This window comes from Canis aureus, chromosome 4 (assembly GCF_053574225.1).
Source record: "Canis aureus isolate CA01 chromosome 4, VMU_Caureus_v.1.0, whole genome shotgun sequence".
In the NCBI taxonomy this organism is placed as follows: domain Eukaryota; kingdom Metazoa; phylum Chordata; class Mammalia; order Carnivora; family Canidae; genus Canis; species Canis aureus.
The window spans coordinates 10,675,809-10,685,103 of NC_135614.1; positions in this window are offsets into that span (position 1 = coordinate 10,675,809).

Below are 9,295 nucleotides of genomic sequence, written 5' to 3' on the forward strand. Positions count from 1 at the left end.
CACATAGATCAATGGAACAGAATAGAGAACCCAGAAGTGGACCCTGAACTTTATGGTCAACTAATATTTGACAAAGGAGGAAAGACTATCCACTGGAAGAAAGACAGTCTCTTCAATAAATGGTGCTGGGAAAATTGGACATCCACATGCAGAAGAATGAAACTGGACCATTCTCTTTCACCATACACAAAGATAAACTCAAAATGGATGAAAGATCTAAATGTGAGACAAGATTCCATCCAAATCGTAGAGGAGAACACAGGCAACACCCTTTTTGAACTCGGCCACAGTAACTTCTTGCAAGATACATCCACGAAGGCAAAAGAAACAAAAGCAAAAATGAACTATTGGGACTTCATCAAGATAAGAAGCTTCTGCACAGCAAAGGATACAGTCAACAAAACTAAAAGACAACCTACAGATGGGAGAAGATATTTGCAAATGACGCATCAGATAAAGGGCTCCTTTCCAAGATCTATAAAGAACTTCTTAAACTCAACACCAAAGAAACAAACAATCCAATCATGAAATGGGCAAAAGACATGAACAGAAATCTCACAGAGGAAGACATAGACATGGCCAACATGCACATGAGAAAATGCTCTGCATCACTTGCCATCAGGGAAATACAAATCAAAACCACAATGAGATCCCACCTCACACCAGTGAGAATGGGGCAAATTAACAAGGCAGGAAACAACAAATGTTGGAGAGGATGCGGAGAAAGGGGAACCCTCTGACACTGTTGGTGGGAATGTGACCTGGTGCAGCCACTCTGGAAAACTGTGTGGAGGTTCCTCAAACAGTTAAAAATAGACCTGCCCTACGACCCAGCAATTGCACTGTTGGGGATTTACCCCAAAGATACAGATGCAATGAAAGGCCAGGACACCTGCACCCGGATGTTTCTAGCAGCAATGGCCACAATAGCCAAACTGTGGAAGGAGCCTCGGTGTCCATCGAAAGATGAATGGACAAAGAAGATGTGGTCTATGTATACAATGGAATATTACTCAGCCATTAGAAATGACAAATACCCACCATTTGCTTCAACGTGGATGGAACTGGAGGGTATTATGCTGAGTGGAGTAAGTCAGTCGGAGAAGAACAAACATTATATGTTCTCATTCATGTGGGGAATATAAATAATAGTGAAAGGGAATAGAAGGGAAGGGAGAAGAAATGTGTGGGAAATATCAGAAAGGGAGACAGAACATAAAGACTCCTAACTCTGGGAAACGAACTAGGGGTGATGGAAGGGGAGGTGGGTGGGGGGTGGGGGTGAATGGGTGATGGGCACTGAGGGAGGCACTTGATGGGATGAGCACTGGGTGTTATTCTGTATGTTGCAAATTGAACACCAATAAAAAATAAATTTATTATTAAAAAAAAGGAAAAAAATGAATGGAGAGACACTGGAAGGGATGCCCAGCCTGCAGAAAGAAATAGAGGGGTGACATGGGACCAGGGGAGCCTCAGCAAGAGACATTAGCCACAGGGACAGGGACTCCTTCTAGGGGTGGGGGCTGGCCTCCTGAGGAATAGTGTGAGCAAGCCATAGGCCAGGAGGATGGAGATCTATGGTGTTCTGTTGACTGGGGCTGCCATGACAAACGACCACAGACTGGGGCTTCAGCAGGTCATTCAACAACAGTTCTGGAGGCTGGAGGTCTGAGGTCAAGGTGTTGGCAGGTGTGGCTCCTTCTGAGGCCCTCCTGGGCTTACCTGTGGCCAGCTTCTCTCCATGTCTTCCTGATCTTCCTTCTGTGTGTGTCTGCGGCCTAATGTCCTCTTATAAGGACACCAGTCCTGGGATTAGGGTCCACCCCAATGACCTCATTTTACCTTAATTACCATTTGAGACATTCAAACACAGTCACATTCTGAGGAACTGGGAATTAGGGCTTCCACGTACAAATTTTGGTATGACATAATTCAGCCCATAGCACATAGAGAGTAGATTAGACCTCATTTCCTCCTGAGATGGTAAAGCTAGTGTCAGAATAAGGCTGCAGTTAAGCTAGAGGCAGATGCTGTCAGCTAAATCTCCCCACCAAATTAAGAGTGAGGTCAGGAGCAGCAATGGTGAGGGGTACAATACACAGATTCTTCTCCACTTAAGGAGAAATGGGAAGGCCAGGAAACATGGCCAGGCCCCAAAGGAACTCGTTTTGACAACTGAGATTTCCATGAGAAATGGCTTCCCTGCCCCTTCCCAGAGCCCCCAGTTATGTTCATTGCTTCATTGAACCTCTCAAAGCACCTGCTTTCTGCACCTCTGGACTGATGAGGCCAGACATGGCCCTCCCCGGGCCTGGCCTCACATGGCTCCCCAGTCCTACGACCAACAGATTATAGGGATGCTCTCTGAGATTGAACTCCTGATCCCCAGGAATTGAAAATTTGATTGGCTGGGTTGAGTAAAATGCATCCCCCTTTCCAGACATTAAGGTCCATGGAGAACAAGTACATCTGAGGTTCTCTTCCAGGCTGCTGGTAGAGAGAGCATGCACAGGCCAACCTGGGCAGCTACTGGAGAAGGTAAGGGGTGGGCTAGGTAGGGAGGAAGGAGTCAGAGCTGGGGGTTTTCAGAAAGCCAGAAGTAGCCTGTGTGCAGATTAGACGAGAGCAAGAGAAGCCAGGACTGGGTGTGAATGGCTATGGGAGTGTGAGAATCAGGAACACACAGGAAAGAAAGTGAAATTTCCCCAGAGGAGGATCATTTAGGCCAGGTAATGTTCTGTGGAGTGTGATTGCATATAATGAGGCAGAACAGTAGGGAAATGAGTGAGGTCTCAGACACTTTCGAGGGGCTGCTACAAATAACTTACCATGGTTTTGTGCCATTCATGGACTTAGAACACAAATGGTAACTTCAGGCAAATTAGTTTTTTCTGTACAGAATAAAGAGGAAAAATGCCCCGCAGTTTGTGTTTATCAAGTAGTTCAGCCCAAATGCAGAAACCAATCCACTCTAGAATGAAATTAATCTGCCCAAAGATAGAAATTTGGGAAATATTCACACCTTTAAAAAATCACTGACTTTGTTTTTGATGATTGGAATTTAACAAATAAGACTAGTTCTGCCTTCTTGGCCCTTCTAAGCCCTCAAAGGCAAAGAGCCTCAGGTGACAAATCTTTTCTTACTGGGCCTTGCCTTACCAGAAGACCATGGGTTTGCTTGTCTTGCAAATGGATACCGTAACACCTGTCCTCCAACCTCTCCAGGCTACTGGAGACTTGCCGTGTGTGGAGGGATTTGGCAAAGAGCAGAGCTAATCTGTCCTTCGGCTCACCTGCACCTGTGGGGAGGTGCATGACATTCTCCTGTGTCTTGCTCTACAGCTGTGGCTGTCAGCGGTGGTGGTGGTGGGCAAGGGCGTGGGAAGCCCCATCTCCTACCCGGGCACTGCTGCAGTGCAGACTGACTGGCTGCCAGCCCAGACCCACTGGGGACTTGCCATGTTACATGCGTTTCAGCAGCAACTGTAAGTGACGTTGACAGAACTCCACATGCTGAATGCTACAGTGTAGACAGTTTTATAAACGATGAGTGCAACCACCATCTTCTACATACGCCCTCATTCGCTTGTTCGGTAGTTCATGGAGATATAGATTCAGAGTCTTCCAGGTTTATTGCTCCGTAATCTGGACCCTGGTGCCAGAGTCAAAATACCATATTCACAGCAAGGTAGTGTAGCTCACTGTCATCAAAGTTAACAAATTAAATCCATTGTTTCATTTAACAAATAAGATGAATTTTGTTCCTCTCCCTTCTATCTATTCAATGATTTTTCGTTACTTTGTTCCTGGGGCCCCAAGGCAAAATGTGCTGGATCTGCAATCCCATGAGGAAAAGCCCCAGACATACATGGCCCCATATCCTTGTGAACAGCACGAGGGCACGCACTCCCAGTTCAGCTCAAGGGCTCGCAGAAGCTGCTGAAGGCCTCCTGGATCAGGCAGGATGTTTTGGTTACAAGTCCAATTAGAAGTGGCAAATAGGGCACCTCGGGTGGCTCAGCGGTTTAGCGCTGCCTTCAGCCCAGGGCGTGATCCTGGAGATCCGGGATCGAGTCCCACATCCGGCTCTCTGCATGGAGCCTGCTTCTGTCTCTGCCTCTCTCTCTCTCTCTCTCTCTCTTTCTCTGTGTGTCTCTCAGGAATAAATAAATAAAATCTTAAAAAAAAAAAGAAAGAAAGAAAAACAAAAGTGGTGAACAATGTTATTCATGGACCCGGAAAGTCTGGCAATAGTGATTTACTGTATGTTTGTCAATCTTGGCTGCTCAAAGTCTTTTAAACATCCTCCTCGTGTTTTGATCATTGGCCACATTGTAACTGCCTCTTTTTCAATGTAGAGGCTCAGCCCCCTTGCTGCCTTAACATGGATTCCACCAATCGGTTGTGCCCTCCTAAAGCTTCGATTGGTAAGGTAGGCCATCCTGGTTTGCCTGACACTGAGGGTATATGACACTTTTGATGCTAAAATTGGCCAAGTCCCAGACAAATTTCACCAAATTGATCACTACCTATGTGTGGAAACAGGCTAGACTAGGGCATCCTGTTTGTGGGCCTGGGGCAGAGGTGGCATAGGGTGATGTTGGTTGCAGTTTCTTTTCATACTGTTTCTGCAAAGGAGTGTGTGTGTGTGTGTGTGTGTGTGTGTGTGTGTGCCTATAAACACAGTCTAAAGCCTATTTCCAGTCATTCTCTGGGCTTCGAAATATTCTCTGTGGTATCCCTTCCCCTGAACTAGCTAGAGGAAGATCTGTGACTGACAAAGCAGGGATTTCAGGTTTAGTTGATCAGGCTGGATGGCATCCAAGACTATTGCTATTTCTCCAATCAGTTGTCCAGCTTAGGTGGCTCCCCTTGTGGCTGTTATCCAACTGTCACATGCCAATAAGGGATTTTTCTCATTGGTATCCAGTGAGAGAGAGAGTGCTTCTGCCCCAGATTCCCAAGCAAGATTCCAGTTCTGATTGGACTGCCTCAGGCCATATTCCACACCAAAAAAATGATGTGGCTCAGGGAACGGAAGGTACCAATTGGCTTCAATTGAGCTAAATGTTTTTCCAAAGGACATGGGTTGTGCTGGCAAGAAGCAGATACCAGAATTAATATCTGTCTTCTGCTAGGAAGTGGAGAGGTTGGGGGAAGTCGGGGCCTGGGAGGCTACAACAAGCGTCATCACCTAGGGCTCCTGCCTCTGCTGCCTATGAAAACTGAAGTTTCAGCTGCCTTGCATGCTGCCTTGCACCTGACAGCACAGGGTGGCTGCTGAATGAACAGCCCCCTCAAAGTCCCTGATTCCATCCCCTCCTAGGAGTCTCAAGCCTGGTCTACCAGGATCTCTGTTCCATAAGAACTTGCACTATGAAAACATGAATAGCTCAACTTTTAATTTATTTATATATTTGTTAGTTACTAAGTTAATTGCAAGGTGCTGAGGAGTCAGGCCTCTAGCTTTCTCCAAACAGTCTTCGTGCCATTGCTACCACTTCTGCTCTGTCTTTTTTCACCATGGAGCATTTTCATCCCAGGGAAGCATATGCCCTTCCCTGCTCATTGAAAACTAAATGAAGTTGGGTAGGAGAGTGGTCAAGACCTGGCTTTGATGTTGAAAGAAGCTCTCCACTTGGATCAACTAAGTAAGCAGTTTGAAGTAGAGATGGTGGCTCATAATTGAAAAAACTTCTCCCTGTCATTCTTTCCTTGGTTGGGTAGGGATGAGAACTGAGAAGATGACTTTTTTTTTTTTTTTTAAGACACCTTTAATCAAAGAGAACTCAGTAGAAGGGCTGAAAGAGAAAACCTGTCATTTTTTAAATGAGCAGGCCAGTTGTTTCAAAGGAAATTATTAGCATATTTCAAGAACAGCATTGGTAAAGCAGGTTTGAGAATGCAAAAGCAGGAAAATCACATGCCGAATGTTAAACAGAGATCAATCAGGTCTCAGTGCTGAAGGAGCTGGATTCAGAGACATAATCAGCAGGCATTTTCCGTAATTATTTCTGTTTCACATGCAGCTGGCATGATTACAGAGGGGCCTTGGCATTGCCTCTTTACCTGAAGAGAGCCCCCAATCCCTCTTTAAATTCCAGAGAAAGCAACAATGGGAAACAGGGAAAACAAAAATCCACACAACAACTTCCCCCAAGAAAATTCTGAGCAGCGTTTGTATCGTGAGATGCTCTGTAATCACCTAAATTTGAGAAATCCTCTTTAATCTGAATTCCCTTGCAGGGAATTGGCATATTAAAAACCCTGAGAAGTTCTGCAGCAAAGGAATCTGTTTAGTTGTCTCTACTCCTGGATTTCTCAAGTATATTTGGCCAGACAAAAAAATTTTTTTTTACCCATAACGTGCCTGTAGTACTAGTGTTTCATAGAGCATAATTTGAGAAATATTGCCTTGGCCCATTTCCAGGTCACATTTTGGCTATCAACTTCAGACTCTTCTTCTATTTCTTTTTTTTTTTTTTTTTTAAAGATTTTATTTATTCATGAGAGACACAGAAAGAGAGAGAGAGGCAGAGACGCAGGCAGAGGGAGAAGCAGGCTCCATGCGGGTAGCCCCATATGGGACTCGATCCTGGGTCTCCAGGATCACCCCTGGGCCGAAGGTAGATGCTCAACCGCTGAGCCACCTGGGCTGCCCAACTTCAGATTCTTCTACCAAAACTTTGTGAAAGAACCACTTTACAGTTTGAAACTGGACTTTTATGTGTTCATGCTACCCACATTCTAGGAGTGACACTGAGGAACAGCAGAAGATCCCAAATACTGAAGTCAAGAAAGAGCCCAGACCCCACCTGCAGTGAAGTGCTTCCTAAAAAGATCCTACAGGTCAGGCCCAGGGTCAGAGCAAGTCTGGTAGCATTCAGGTATGGAGTCAGAACAAGGCCCCAGCTTAGCAGCTTACAGTTTGAAGGGTATGGCCCATGCTCTTTTGGAAATGGGAGTGACTAGCAGGAACATGAAAGGATAGGGACTGGCTTGTCATATAGATTGACAGCCTTTGGTGGGGTGGGTGGAAAATCATAGCTCCATTCCCATAATGGGCTCCAGGAATTCAGTTCATCTAAAACAACCTGGCTAGCAGACATTGGCACTAGATTCCATGACCCAAATAGAGAGGTAGTTTCTGTGAATACATTCCCTGTCTTGACCTTCATTGGTTTGGGGATTAGCAATATGGAACAAATAGCCAGCAAGTATAATCCACCTGGGTGGGATTGGGGCCAACCTGGAGGGACAGCCGTAGTGGTTTTATAAAAATTCAGTAAATTCAGAGATCAAGACCCAGCCCAGCAGGCAAAGCCACTGTTAATTTTTAATGCCAAGAAAAAGGAAACCAAGGCAAGAAGAGTGAGGGTACCGTGCCAGCTGTGTGCAATTGTGTGAGCTCTATGCTGTACAAGGGTGACTAGTCAAGGAGATGTGCAGGGGCTGAAATCTAGCCTACATCCACCTGCAGAGCTAAGAACCCTCATATGGAACTATGTGTACTTATAGAAAGGAGTATCTTTTACAAATTCATGCAAAGTCTAAGATATCCAGATGGGTGTGAAGTGAAACCTTAACTTGTGAAGTGGAAGAAGAAAAGGGACCTGGCTGGGGTCACTTAGCACACTTGACATACAAAATTTGGGCAAAACTTGGGTCATAAGCTGAGACAATAGGCAAATCCAAAATCTAAAGCTGGCAATGATTGACAGGCAAATAAGACACAGAGAAAGGGCCTCATATGTGGTCACTCCAGGTGAATCCAACTGCCCTATTCAAACAGTGCCTCTCTGAAAGCTCCAAGTGCCCACCCCGTGGTACTCTCTCATAAGAGTTAAAGGTGTAGTTCTAACCTCAGCGTCTGACCATGTATGAACTCTTCTCTATTTTTAATAGAGTAACAAGAGCCAAGGATTTTAGGAAGGCTTTACAGCCAGGCCTAGGAATGGACTGGAAATGTAACCCTGATGGTCTTTAAGCTCTGGGCTGTCAATCTTGCTTGGATTTCCAGTGGCTGAGGGAGCCTAGAAGAGCGATGTTTAATAAGTTACAATGTACATGAACCTTTGATGGTGAGTAGTGGTCTCATGGTGAAGGGTTTCAGATAGGGTTTACTCCTGCTCTTCAAGTTACCTTTCTTCTTCTTGGTCAGTTTTGTTATAAATTTATGCATCTTCTAATCTGGTCACCTGTCTTTTCTCCCCCTAATTAGCTCTACTTTATGCTCCTTGCCTCTACCAGCTACTCTTTATTTTATTTTCTTTACAGATTTTATTTGAGAGAGAGCAAGTGCATTGCCTTTTTTTTTTTTTTTTTTTTGCCGGAAGTAGGCCTCAGGGGAGAGGCCTGAGACGTTTTATTCTTAAGACAGCATGTTGGTAAAGAATGCCTTTATGTGGGGATCCCTGGGTGGCTCAGCGGTTTAGCGCCTGCCTTTGGCCCAGGGCGCGATCCTGGAGTCCCAGGATCAAGTCCCACATCAGGCTCCCGGCATGGAGCCTGTCTCTGCCTCTCTCTCTCTCTCTCTCTTTCTCTCTCTATGTCTATCATAAATAAATAAATCTTTAAAAAAAAAAAAAAGAATGCCTTTATGTATGCTGACAGTGTATGAATACGACAATTAAAGCGTCTCTGAAAAAATGACTTCATGCCCTACCAGCATCTGGTCCCTTTCTGCCCGTGTCCCCAGGCTGCTTGGGCCGGGCTGCAGGGTCAGCTCGTGTCCTGAACACTCTCATGTTTCAGGAACTGATGAAGTGCCCTTCTTCTGGCAGATGGCGACCACAGAACTCCTGGATTCTTTGAATGATAGTTCTGTAGGCTAAAGTGGCTGGGGAATCCGGAGCATCAATCAGAAAAGACTTTTTTTTTTTTTTTTTTTGCTCACTGTCTCCCCGCCCTGCAAAGCGTAAGGCCCCGCTCCTTGGCCTTGCAGCCTCCAGAGTTCAAAGACCAGGCGGAGCAGGTGGGAGGCCTCTGGCAGGTGAACCTTGGTTTCTCCTTGGATGGAGAGCGAGGCTGGCCACTGCTGGGGCAGGCCGCTTCTGCAGTGTGGACTTAGGAGTGCGGTGAGGGTGGCCTCAGTGCAAGTGCATGAGCACTGGGGAGGGGCAGAGGGAGAGGGAGAAGCAGACTCCTCGTTGAGCAGGGAGCCCAATGCAGGGCTTAATCTCAGGGTCCTGGGATCATGACTCAAGCCAAAGGCAGGTACTTAACCAACTGAGCCACCTGGGTGCCCCTACCAACTACTCTTTAAATCTTCCCATTTTCTAAGTTTCACACC